At 45.2% G+C, this 8,582-nt stretch overlaps 1 protein-coding gene across 2 annotated transcripts in view; it reads right to left on the bottom strand.

The window, feature by feature from the left end:
- Scml4 (Scm polycomb group protein like 4) overlaps positions 1-8,582 on the bottom strand; it is a 100,062-nt gene that overhangs the window by 37,304 nt on the left and 54,176 nt on the right. The gene's annotated exons all lie outside the window — the stretch shown is intronic.

Here is an 8,582-nt window from a genome sequence, read left to right as displayed (position 1 = left end):
TTGTAAGAGGTGGAATTAGGTTTGTGTGGATTTGTTGAAAGATTACCTTCTTGCTTCTTCTAGGGTAGGACATCTCTGCAGATCTATGAGCACACTTTGGACAGCCACGTAATATGTTCCATTGTTAACTTCACACACACACACACACACACACACCACATCCTAACTTTCTTCAAGACTTTTAGAATGAACTACTAGCGGTGAGGGAGAAAGAGTACCCCAGTGTCATGGATCAACTGAGTTAGTTACTGTTCTATTCTGTGAGAAGACACCATGACCAAGGCAACTCCTATAAAAGAAAGCATTTCATTGAGGGCTGGCTTACAATTTTAGAGGCTTAGTCCATTATCATCATGGCAGGAAGCAGGCTGGCATGGTGCTGGAGCAGCTGAGAGCATGAGCCAGAGTGGGATTGGGGGGATAGAGCATGGCCAGTTTGTGGCACTGAGGTGGTAGAGGAAGGTGTGGATACAAATTTGAAAGGGGATCGGTCAACAGCAAGCACCAGTGTGTGCACAGTAGTGCTGTGCCGGAGCCGAGCCGGGGCCTCGTACCCAGCACGAGCACAGAGCTTCAGTCAACAGGTGAGATGGTATCACATTCTGAGTATATCATTTGAGAAGACGATTAAATGTGGCAGCACACTACTGAAACGCGATTTCAAAGATTCCTTGGTGGTGGAAATGAGAGCCCTGGAACCCGCTATGACGCTGGCTTCCTCAATTGTCTCCTCATGATTGTCTTCACAGCAGCCCTATTTATTCCTGTGACCTTTCTAAGTCCCCTGTGATCTTTCTAAGACTGTTTTTCTTCTCTTCCTCCTCTCCATGGCTTGTGATGGGGAGGCAGAGGGAGAGGGACCAAAGGCTTTGGGCAGTAAGCTTGGGGAGAAACCCAGTCAGTTCTTCTTCACTAATTCTCCATCTCCCAAACCCCAACCTACATCTAATTCTACCCATTGAGAAAACAGAACGCGCAAATTGTGATGGATTTGTCTAGTGGTCTTCAAGTTAATTGACATGAGGGTCCCTGTGTTCTTTCCTTAGAATGACTGATGATGACGGTGATGATGATGATAATGATGATGGTTATGGTGATGATGGTGATGGTGGTGGGTGATGGTGATGATGATGGTGGTGGTGGTGGTGGTGATGATGGTGACGATAATGATGATTACTAAAGTCTCAGACTCATGAACCACATAACAACCCCAACATCTCATGCTTGCTTGCTATTATATTTATTGTTAGATTTGTCCACTGAACCAAAAGAAGTCATTTGTCAAAAGAAGCCATAGTCTTATAATAGCTGCCATTTCCATCCACCACTTCTGCCTAAGGGAAGCAATCACAAAGATCAGGTGAGTCGGTTGGTGACAAGAAAAAGAGCTTCCTATGCCAGGCAGTGGTGGTGCCTGCCATTAATTCCAGCACTCAGGAGCCAGTGGCAGGCAGATCTACAAGGATGGGGCCAGCCTGGTGTGTGGAGTGAGTCCAAGACAGCCAGGGAGGGCTACACAGAGAACCACTTCTCAAAAAGCCAGAACCAAAAAAAAAAAAAAGAAAGAAAGAACAAAAGGAAGGAAGGAAGGAAGGAGCGAAGGAATGAAGGAAGGAAGGAACGAACAAAAGAAGAAAAGCTTCCTTATTTACCCTGTGTGGTGGTTTGAATGAGAGTAGCCCCCATAGGATCATAGATTTGAATGCTTGGTCACCAGAGAGTGGTGCTATTTGAAAGCATTAGGAGATGTGGCCTTGTTGGAGTAGGGGTGTCACTGTGAGCGCGGGCTTAAGATCCTCACCGTAGCTGCCTGGAAGTCAGTATTCTGCTAGCCGCCTGCAGATGAAGATGGAGAACTCTCAGCTCCTCCTGCACCATGCCTGCCTGGATGCTGCCATGTTCCCACCTTGATGATAATGGACTGAACCTCTGAACCTGTAAGCCAGCCCCAATTAAATGTTGTCCTTATAAGAGTTGCCTTGGTAGCAACTCTTGGTAGCCGGGCAGTGGTGGCGCATGTTTTTGATCCCAGCACTTGGGAGGCAGAGGCAGGTGGATTTCTGAGTTCGAGGCCAGCCTGCTCTACAGAGTGAGTTCCAGTACAGCCAGGACTACACAGAGAAACCCTGTCTTGAAAAACCAAAAAAAAAAAAAAAAAGTTGCCTTGGTCATGGTGTCTGTTCACAGCAATAAAAAAGAGGTCTTGTTGGAGGAAGTGTGTCGCTGGGAGTGGGCTTTGGGGTTTTAAAAGGCCAATTCCAAGTGCAGAATGTCTTTCTTCCCACAGTCTGTAGTCCCAGCTACTTCTCCAGCACAATGGCTGCCTGTGTGCGGCCATACTCCCTACCATGCTGGTAACGGACTGACCCTCTGAAACTGTAAGTGATTTTTAGATGCTTTCTTTTATAGGGGTGCTGTGGTCATGGTGTCTCTTCATAGCAATAGCACATGTCTAAGACACCAACCTCTACAGCTGCTGGGACTTTTCAACAAACTGGGCAGCGCTGTGGCCTAGGTGTGTTCCCAAAGGCTTATGTGTTATGATCCTGGTCCTTAGTACATAAAGAGATACAAGAACCTTTAAGAGGTTATTGAGCTTTTGGGGAACATCACCTTGAGGAAGAATTGATTTTGGCTGGTGAAGTGTTAATCTCTGTGACGGCAGGTTGTTTTAAAAGGTAGCATGACTAGCCAGTTATGGAAGCATGTGTTTTTAATCCAGCACCAGTTAGGGCTACATAGAGAGCCCTTGTTTCAAAACAACAACAAACAAAAACAAAGTATGTCTGCCTCCACCCCAGCCTCTGATTCTCCAGGTGGCTCACGACTCCTATCACATCTGCAGAGACTGCTGGGATATCTTCTGCCAGGAGGCCTCCCAGGAAGCCAGAGCCACCATGCTCTTGTGCTTCCAGGTCTATAACTAGGTAACCCTCTTCTCTCTCTCCCCCATCTCTCTCTGTCTCTCTCTCTCTGTCTATCTCTGTGTCTCTCTCTGTCTTTCTCTCTGTCTCTGTCTCTGTCTCTCTGTCTCTCTGTCTCTGTGTCTCTCTCTCTCCCCCACCCCGTGTGTGTGTGTGTGTGTGTGTGTGTGTGTGTGTGTGTGAATGCTCATATACACATTAGGAATGGAAATCAGGGCAACATGCCCACTAGACAACATGCCCACTAGACTGAGCAATATCCCCAGACCAAACGCTCGTTCCTTTATGAATTATGCAGCTGCCATCTTTTATTACAGCAATCAAAACTAGACTCACATAGGGAGTCTATGCCCTTTTAAATTTGGGATTTTTTTAGGAGAATGAAATACAATCAAAATTTACTTAGTGTCTAGAAATGTAAGTTTCACTGACTAATATAAAGAACTAAAAATAGCCTGCTGGAGAGAGCTCCGTCAGCAAAGTGCTTGCTTTGCAGGAATGAAGACCGAGTTGAACAGCCAGACTGTGTGCACATCTAACATTTAAGAGGGAGTCACCATGAGTTTAGAAAAGTCTAGAAACAGTGGGACACAGATATGAGTGCATTGTCTGTGGTCTGATGGATGTGGGCATCCATTCCAACCAGCACATGTTCTTCTCTTGCAGCCCATTTGTTTTCGATATTCTTGATTTCCATTTTTAAAATTGACTTGTTATATTGGTTGTTTTCAAGGACAAAATAAAACAAAATGCTCATGTGTTGGTTTCTCATGTCATTCTTCAAGAAAAGGAGTAGGGACTTCTATCCAAAATGGGTAGTCCCAAGACTAACACAGGGGAGTACAGAATAAGCTGGAAGCGTCTCAATATGCCAAGAGATAACGAGATATTAACATAAACAACCAGCGATTGACATATCTTAAGGAGCAAGGTTTTGGCCGAAAGAGCTTCCAGCGCACAGATCTGGACCACTCTGAGCAACAGAGAGGTAGTGTAGTGACTTATTATAACACTAAGTGCGTATATAATAAATATCCACAAGTCTATCTGCTATAAGTAAGTGTCTGGCAATGTAAATAAGTAAAGGGAACAAATAAACCTTCCATGAACAGAACATCTACATCTTCTCCAATAGGTGAGCTCAACCCCCTGGATGTGCATAGTGAATTCCTTCCAAGTACTGTAGTGTAGAAACGGGACAGTACCATTTACAGTGGGATACCCGACAAAAGCCAACTCGGCCACAGGATCAAAATCAACATCAGTAGCAGCACTGACGGTAGGTAGGTGCTTCTGATGTAGTTCAGCAGGGATGCTGCTTTACGTCTGTGATCCATGCCCACATCCAGTCTAGGATGTGGAGCAAGCACTAGACAGATTGCAACTGTATGACATCCCAGGAAGCTCCTCAAGACTGTCCATCATGAAAAAACAGGGAAAACTAGCCACTTCCACAGACAGAAGAGCTTAAGAGAAGACACTTATGCGGTGCCAGAACTGGCTCATATTAGTCCATAGGAAGAGACTATATAATCTTTGGAAATGACTGTAAGTTGATAGCTGTGGTATTTGAATAAAAATGGCCCCCATAGGCTCATGAGGTATGGCACTATTAGGAAGTGTGTCCTTGTTGGAAGAACTGTGTCCCTGGGGGTGGACTTTGAGGTTTCAGAAGCTCAAGTCAAGCCCCATTTCTCTGTCTGTCTCTCTGTCTGTCTCTTTATTTCTCTCTCTGTCTCTCTCTCTGTCTCTGAACCTCTCTCTCTCTCTCTCTCTCTCTCTCTCTCCCCTGCCTGTGGATCCAGATGTAGAACTCAGAGCTTCATGTAGCCCCTCTTTGATCCTTACCGAGATCAAGGTGTTTCCTGGTCATGGAATACAAGAGACTTTACCTGCTGCTCTTGCTAGGGCTTCTGAGCTGAGGGCCCAGCTGAGAAGCTAAGAGGTAAATATTCCCTTTGAAAGGAAGAAGGCTGTCAGCATGACAGAGTATGGCTCTTTCTAGAAACGGTGGTGTTCAGACATTATCTTCATCCTTTCCCAAGGTGGCAGTGGACAGCAAGACTCAGCGGTGAGCAGATCCCAGTAATATGGCAGCAGGTTCAATACACAAGAGACTCAGCCAGATGGTCCAGGATGGGGACCCAGCCAGATGGTCCAGGATGGGGCAGGGGCTGTGAGCTCCAAGGGACTGGTGTCTGCCATCCAGCTCGAGACTTCCTTTTCTACAGCTGACCTCAGTCTCACAAGCTTTCTACAGATGACCTGGGTTAGCATCTGTCTCAGAAGCACTCAGACATTCTACTGTCAACCATGCTCAAGTCCAGAAGTGAGATGCCTGTGGGGTTCTCAGAGAGCTGCTACTTATGTAGGGACAGAGAGGACCGACCAACAGAGACACTTAGGGGAGATATCAGCTGCCATAGGCCAGGGCACAGAAGAAACATGCTCAGAATTTCTAAGAAAAAAGCTCAACAAAGACTCAAAATCATACTGTTCACTATCGCTAGCTGATCATTGTTACAATGTCATTAGCAAAATGGCTATTTTGTAATATTGTTAGTAGTGTTTATTGTGTTAATATATTATCAGATTGTATCAAGTTATTGTTACCCTTTCAGTGTCTCCCCCTCCAAATAACCTCTTCTTTGTATCTAAGGGTAGAAAGTACTAGAATGGAACTTGCAAGGAGTATTTACAGTAAATGTAAAGAGCCTCTGATGAAGGGCATTGGAAGACTTCCTTTCTTTTAAAAATAATTTTTATTTATTCTTAAGTAATTTCATACATATCTAATGCACTTGGATCCTACTTGCCCCAGATTACCTTTTCTTCTTCCCCTCCCCTCCTCATGGAGCCCTTCCCCATTCTAACACATCCACTCCCTACTCTAATTTTGTCTGTCTGTCTGTCTGTCTGTCTGTCTGTCTGTCTGTCTGTCTGTCTGTCTCTCGGTTCATCCATCCATCCATCCATCCATCCATTCATCTATCTATCTATCTATCTATCTATTTATCTATCTGAGACAGGGTTCTACTGTTGACCCAAACTGATCTCAAACTCGCAGCCTCCCAGAATTCTTCTGCCTCCAGATGGCTAAGAATACAAACCTGCACCACTGTATCAAAGTCCAACAAGCATTTCTTAGTAATAAAATCCAAGATCATTAAGGCCAGACCAAGTAAGATCTTACTGTGCTCAGTCAGTTTAACAAACCAAACCAAACCAAACCAACTTCTGCCTCCCCAACTGTGTCCCAGATAGTTAAAATTGCCAAATTAGTGGCCATTTGGTAAATGGAGTGAGACTGCAATTTACTTGCTGGCTCTTCTACAATTAGACTCCTGTCACTACTGGTAAAATGGGATGTCACCAAAGTAAAACTGAGGAGCCTCAGTTAGCAACTTTGTTTTGCCAACTGAGAACATTTTAAATTGCCAGAGCTTCAAAAACTTTCTCTCACCAAAATATATTTTAGAATAAAGGGTAATCTTTTGAGGAAATCATTTTAGCTTTACAAAGATTTTCACATGGTTCTTATGTTCCCTTTGTCATTATTGATGGGTGACAGGGTCAAGCAGATTTGGAACTGTTCTTCTAGGACACAAAGCTTAAGACCTTCAGAGTTGTCTGTGGGGGCGTGGTCTGAGGTAACATCCCTGCGCCTTCCTTACTATGCAGGAAGTAGGCTCAAAACCAGTGGTGGCCTCTCGTTCCCACAAAAGAAAATCACCATGCCGTGGAAACAGACCTGTTAGCTTTGTGCAGGCTCTGTGTGTCAGCCAGCAAAGCTAAGCTGTGTACTGCTCTGAGGTGTCCTGGAAATCAGGGACCCTGAGCACTGTCCCTGGGCGTTAGGGACACTGAAAAATCCCTTTTAGGGGGGGAGGAAACTTGCGAAGTAAGTCAGGTTTGTTCTGTGTGGGTGAACTGCCATTTCTCTTGGCCCAAGAAATACTGTGTGTTGGTAATTTTCATTCTTGGGTCACAGCCCCCGGGGGACCAGGAAGAAGGCCAGAGAAGTTTTACTGTTTTCTTGAAACTTGGACTTGCTAAACACAAAGCCTGTCCTGCTCCACTCCCAAACTCCGCCCCAAACACAATCCCCAGACTCCAGCAATGGCACAAGGAGGTGCCTGAGCACAAGTACCCAGGCTAGCCGCTGAGACCAGACGCACAGTCCTAAAGCTAAATTGCCGCGAGCTTTTCTGACAGAGGCTTCTCTGCCAGAAAAACAGCCTCATAGAAGAGTTGGTGAAGAAGAGCTTAAAAAAAAAAATAGTGTGTGCTAGAGACAGGCTCAGCAGTTCAGAGCACATACTGTTTTCCCAAAGAACCCAAATTCTGTTTCCAGCTCCCTCGTGAGGTGGCTCACCACCAGCTGTAACTCAAATTCAGGAGTTGCCAATGCCTCTGGTTTCTGTGGGCACATGGCGCGTGCACACACACACACTCACTCACACACACACACACACACACTTTTTGAAAAATTAAATAAGAGGCTGGGAAGACGTCTGAGCCATTAAGAGCATTGGCTGCTTTTGCAGATGACCCAAGATCAATTCTTAGAACTCACAAGGCGGTTCACAACCATCTGTAACTTCTCTCCTGGCGAGGGTGGGGAGGTGGGGGTGGGGGGGCTGGGTGGGATGTCCACCGCCCTCTGCTGGTCTCTTCAGGCATTGCACACATATGCTACACACATCCTAGCAAACTCTCTCATACAATATAATATAATGACTTCTCAAAAAGTTGAGAAAACGCCAGGCAGTAGTGGCGCATGCATTTAATCCCAGCACTTGGGAGGCAGAGGCAGGCGGATTTCTGAGTTTGAGGCCAGCCTGGACTACAGAGTGAGTTCCAGGACAGCCAGGGCTACACAGAGAAACCCTGTCTAGAAAGACAAAAAAAAAAAAAAAAAGCTGAGAAACCTAAAGTAATTTTGAATAACCAGCAACCTTTTCCCCACGACTGGGTTTTTTGTTTGTTTGTTTGTTTGTTTGTTTGTCTGTTGCCTTTGAAAGGATTGCAAAGAAGGAGAAGGATAAAGGTTGAATTCATTACCCAATCTTCACAAGCTCTTTCTGCTGATCTGAAATAATTTCCATACATTTTCCTAATACTTAAGAGTTAATTGCCAATTTGCATTTTGGCTGCAGAATTCAGGTCTCAAGATGGCAAAACCAGTTTTGTTTCATGAAAACTATGTGGGGGACAGTTACTGATGCTCTTCTTCTGAAGCCCAGGGGCTGGCGGAGAGCAAGCTTCTTGTTTTTCCCTCAGTTAACCAGCCCTTTCTAATCTGTGAGACAGGGGCTGGCCCCTGGGTTGGGCTTGGGTTATAGGAGTGGAGTTACATCATCAGATCTGTCTCCCACCCACACCCTCTCCCTCCACATTGTTAGTCCTTCTAATGCTCTCGGGACTCTGATCGCTATGGACCTGCCTCTTGGCAGTCCAATTGGGCATCAGCATCTTTTATAAGCAGAAAACTATAATCTAAGCCCCAGGAGTCCTGTGCTAAATCTCTGTCCAGGAAGCTTTATTACATCTTTTGACATTGGCCTACTTATGGCATTACTTTAAATGTCTCAGGAATATCAGCTGCTTCCACAAAAAAACAAAAACAAAAACAAACAAAAAAACCCACCAAAAAAC

The sequence above is a fragment of the Mastomys coucha genome, unplaced genomic scaffold, assembly GCF_008632895.1.
Source record: "Mastomys coucha isolate ucsf_1 unplaced genomic scaffold, UCSF_Mcou_1 pScaffold3, whole genome shotgun sequence".
Taxonomy (NCBI): domain Eukaryota; kingdom Metazoa; phylum Chordata; class Mammalia; order Rodentia; family Muridae; genus Mastomys; species Mastomys coucha.
This window is presented reverse-complemented; position numbering and strand designations above follow the sequence as displayed.